Raw genomic sequence first — 5,445 nt, forward strand, 5'->3', positions numbered from 1 at the left:
GTAAGTATTTTGCCTCTTTCAGCAAATATATGTATCTATATACACACATCTCTCTCTATGTATGTACATATTTACTAAAAAGTAAACAATCAAATTCGGTAAGAAGTTAATTGGGAGATGCCACATTTTTGAAGTCAGAAGACTCCAGCTTAGGAATTAAAGAGTTCTATTAAGTGTTACTAATTTATCAAGCACAAAAAAGCCACTTCATTCAAAGCCTGTTCTCCTCCACCCCCACCACTCTTACTGCCCTGATGGCAGCCCACATTGAATGCAAGAGTGTGAACAAAGGGGCTCATTCTCAATTTGTAACTAAGCCATGTCTTCCACTTAGTGGACTTGTAATTCATCTGTTACTGCATTTTCTACTGTGGATCTCCCCTTAAAACACCATGGTGCTAAAAAACTCAACCCAAAATGCCAAAACAAAAGGCAAATCTAAAAATCAGTTTCCCTATTCAAAGGCCATTTTTTTATGCAAGGAACAAAGTAGCCATGGAAATCATGACTTAAGGAGAATTAAAAGAAGACAGCAGCTTAAAACTATCTGAATGACTGGATCAGAAAGGCCATGTAGTGAATAGCAGAGACATTTGGGCATGTTTTGATAGGAAGTTTCACAAAGTCCCAGCCATCTGGGCTCTCAGTTTAGACAGGGACTAAGTTTTGGAAATAAGAAGAATAACATAGCTTAGAGGGACTCACAAGGCACAAGACAAATTCTGGAAGAAAACTGAAGAGGAATGGCCTTCCAGAGAGCAGAATTCCATTTTGAATGTTGTCCTAGTACTCTTTATGTGATGTCCTGCTGAGGTGCAGTACCTCTGTGCAATGCCAGATACATGGTACTTTTACTTTATGACCTTCCAATAAATTATTTTAATTTCTCTGTAAGTAACACTCTTACATTATACACATATTTCCCTTCCCTACATGCTTTTGAGATGTGGTTTTTTTTTTTTTTTTTTTTCCCCATTTAGAAGAAAACATCCTTCTAAAGATAAAGCAAACAAGCATCAAAGACACAAGATGAGCATCACTGGAAAACCACAACTACATCATCGTTCTTTCTGTTACTTTTATCTCAACCATCATGATAAAAGTTTGTAAAGTCTGGAAAATAAGCATCATCTGGATAAAATACTGTGCTAAAGTCTGAACTGTCTGACAGTGTTGTGTATCACCATGCAATGGAGAAAGATGGAAATACATTATGTGACATGCCTGCCCTGTTCTTTATGTTTACCTGAACATAAAGAAAACTTGTAAAACTGCATCCCAACATTCATTCAACACAGTGAAGCCTAGGTTTGCTGTCTTAACATGATACAGATGTCTATAATAAAAGGGAGCTGGACTCTGTAATCACTGGGTACCCATCAGTTCTGAGTCCTGCAGCAGCTGCCAGTCAGTAGTGTGAGGGTATGTATGTGAGTGTGGGAGGCTCTGGTTCTTTAAGTTATTTGATTGTGATCTACTCACTGTAAAAGAAATAACAAGTAATGAGGAAAGTGATAAATTAACCACACAGACACACAAACATGAATGAAGAGGTCACAACAGAGACAATAGTGAGGACCCAGAACACTTCAGCCGCTGATTGATGGTCCATTAAAGGAACTACTCAGCCAGAGCCTTCAAAAATGTCAACCTGAACAAAAATTTTTCACTGATAGAAAGGGGGAAACATGATTAACATGAGTACTGTGGGATACTTGAGGCTGCCTGGCATATGGGCTATCAGAAGAGGCTTGTGGAGTTATGTAAAAATGACTATGGGATGTTTAGGGGAAGGGCCAAAGGATCCAAAGAAAAGAGGAAGGATCACGGTGGATCAGAGAAGAACTACTGTGGGAAAATGGTGCCAGCAACTGGAGAGAACAGCCTACAAAAAAGACCTGTGTGCCAATGACCAGAGGAGACCACAGATCTTAGGGGTTGTGGGTCTAAGTACTAGCACATGGAGGGACTGGCAGCCAAGAGCCTGTGTGCAAGTAACCGGAGGGACTGTGGGCTGTAGGGCTTGTAGATGTAAATACCAGCGACTGGAGATAATGGTGTGTGTGTGCTGTGTGTGTGGTATGTGTGTTGAAAGGTCCGAGTGCCAGCAAATGGAGAAGAGGCCATGGGCACCAGGGCTGTGGGCCTGGGTGGCAGCAACTGGAGGGATCGGTGTGTACGTGGGTGTGTGAGAGGTCTAAGCACCCGCAGCTGGAGAGACCTGGGTGTGTTTATATTTCTTCAGTGAGTTTAATCCTCTGTGTGTGTATATGTGTAATTCACTATCAAACTTCAAGATGGACTAGCTGGTGAGTTGGAGGAAACATTTCCAATCTGGAGGACTCGGTCTGAGCCAGTGGCTGGGGTAAGGGAGCCCAAGGTCAAGGCATGGATTGTAGGCAGACTGAGAGCCCGTACTAATATTCAAGTGGCCTGTGATCGTGGGTGTGCTTATGGGATGTGTGTGAGTGTATGCATCTGTTTCACTAGCAAGGATCACATTGCTCTATCTGGCAAGTAGGAGGTGACTTGCATACCAGTTAAAAGAGCCCAGGTCCAGGCATGGATATTAAACAGGTTTAGAGGCTGTGCTGGCATCCAAGGGGGCTGCAAATGTGGGTGTGTTTATGGATGCGGAGAATGAGAGCACACAAGTTTTCATCAGAGAACCTCCATTCTGATCGGCTGGAGGGGAAGAAGAGGACAGGGCTGTCTGCACTTGTGTGAGTTTGGGTAGCATTAAAGGTGGGTGCTGCTACCCATGCAGCTCTCTGGATGTGCAGCAGTCAGTGCAGCCAGCCGCATTAAGGACCTGTGTGTGTGAGTGCCTCTCTTGGATACACGCTCAGCCTTGCTCCAGGCCAGACCTGCAAGCAGGAACAGCAGCAGTGGCATCCCTGGGACTGGGATGGAGAGATCACCTGGGACTGTTCCTGGCTGGGCATGTTGGCTGGGATCCTGGGTCTGCTGGATTTAGTGGCTCCCTTAACACCCTTGACAAGTAAGGTTAAAATTCAGTGGGATTTGGAGAACAGAGTAAGCATGGAAATAGGAGAAGGGTGAAAGGAAGCAAAGTGTACTTCCCTGAGGACACTTTGCAGAGGAAGACAGAAGTCACCATGGGCACAGATCGTCACATTTGCAGTGTTTTGGAAAGGGCTGCAAGAGACAAGAGTGCCAGTAATAGAAATGCCAAGTCATACCAGATGGTTGGTAGACTGGTATGTGAATATATTCACATTTAAAGGTCAGCAGCTACTTTGATTCCCCGGAATGGATGGTGATGGTCGTAACATTTGTCATACGATTTACCCTAACTCTGGGCAATAGCAGTTCAAACGTACAGAAATTTGATGAGGGAAGTAGTCTTCCTCTGAATGCTACTGCATAGCACAGAGCAACAAATGTGTATGCTTCTGTACCGACATTACATATGTAGTCCTCCTCTGATTAATATTCTCTGAAATGTAGTTATATTTAAAGCATTCATAGCTGGTTTTATTAGCTTTTGTTAGAACCCAAAGATTCATTAAAACAGCCAGAGAAAATTAACAAAGATTTGTCAGAGCTAACAAACCTCCTGGATAGGAAGATACCCTACTATAGCTGTCTTAAAATAACTTTCCTATTTTGACATGTCTTCATCAGCAGTTTTGATGCAAATAATCCTCCAAATGCATCTTCAGTTAAGACATGCACATAGATTTGCATGGAGTTAAGAAGACGTAAATGAGACTGTTCATAAATTCAATCCTGGCTAAAATACTTAACATTACAAACAGTGAGTATTTAATAATTTCAACTGTGAAATACTGGATTTGTGACTGCAGAGATCATTAATATTTTTTGAAATCCCGATTACATGAAATGGAATAAATACTACCTGAACTGTAGACTTTTGTGCTTTCACTAGAAGAAAGATTAATACCTAGAGCAATATATTACAATACATTGTGCAAGACACAAATTCCATGGGGTACATCCTGAAATAGTAAACTTCCATGAGAAAAGAACCTTAAGCTTCTGCTTATTCATTTCAAACAGGAATCACTGAGGGGCACAACTTAAATCTGAATTTCGCAGTCACTGAATAAGAACAACTCTCTTTTCAGTGGTGTGCCAATTCCATAGAGCCAAAAGAGACTGAGGTTTTATTAATGTAATTAACTGACCTAAAAATACTCAAGAGAAAAATGCATTTTTTTTTCAATTTTCAATGCAGCAAAATTACTCAGGAAGTCCATCATCCAATTCCATATTGCACTTTATTGTCTGTCACAAAAGTTATACTATTAGCTCATGTTTCTGAGCAAATATGTTTTTCTCAAAAAGTTGTAGCACAACTGACTTACAGTGATGGTATTTTTCCATGAAGAGAGGAGGTGAGAGATTAAAAGTCACATTAGGAAATGAACTATTTCAACTGGAGTTTTTCTTCTTTATGAGTAGATGTTTTACTTGGATTTGTAATTTAACTGGTTGAAGTTGCAATGTCTCAGTAATGATCACGTCTTGTAAAAACAGCAATGAAGATTCACCAGCCCAGGTCCTATGGCTTTCCTCTGGAGCTGACTTCCCTGCTCTACAAAAATTTTTCTATATGGTTACTACGACAGCATCTATTATTTTTAATGAAACAGCTTAATTTTGGGGACACACGTTTGACACATTTATAGACAACATGGATGTTCATCACGGGTCAGACACTGCATTGGTCAGCTGGAGAGCCATAGATGGTGTTGCAGCGCTTCACAGAAAGGCTGGGTGTTTATTTTCCTAAAGCAGATTTATTCACAACAAGTTTTACTACAAATCTTTAATGTAAGCTTCTCTGTATTAAATCACTGACACTAATATGATAGTAAACTCCACCAGTGTTAAATCTGCACAAAGTTCCACCTCTCTTCCCTGTCTTCTTCGCACCGTGGTGGCCTAGGTTAAAATCTGGAACAAAAATATGCTCTGCCTCCATTCCTGGAGCCATACAGGTCAGGAAAGCTCCATTCTCTACAGATCAGGACTGATGTAAAAAGCCTTTTAGGGGTTCCCACAATGTGCACAAGTGCTTGAGCTGTGGACTTTGACTCCTCAGGTCAACTGCCCTACTCTGTTCTTCATTCTAGTGTGGATTTCTGCTAGTAACTGCTGGATGTCCCATAGCAAAGACCTGGGCTTAAGTGAATGTTGTCTTCTCTGCTCCTCCTTTTCTGGGCTCCAGACTAGCTGTACAGCTGGACACAGCAGAGTATGTGCACTTTGTAGTTAGAGCTGTGTGCATGACTCATTCCTTGCTGCTGAGTGTATCAGGAGTCATGGCATGTGCTTAAAAATAAAATAAAATAATCCCAACATTCAAGTCAGTGGCTCAGGTTTGAAGTCAGAAAAAAAAAAACAAAGGTAGGCTGTTTTTCTAGCTACTTATCCATCTTTCTTCAAGAATCTCAG

This window comes from Pterocles gutturalis, unplaced genomic scaffold (assembly GCF_000699245.1).
Source record: "Pterocles gutturalis isolate BGI_N339 unplaced genomic scaffold, ASM69924v1 scaffold31785, whole genome shotgun sequence".
In the NCBI taxonomy this organism is placed as follows: domain Eukaryota; kingdom Metazoa; phylum Chordata; class Aves; order Pterocliformes; family Pteroclidae; genus Pterocles; species Pterocles gutturalis.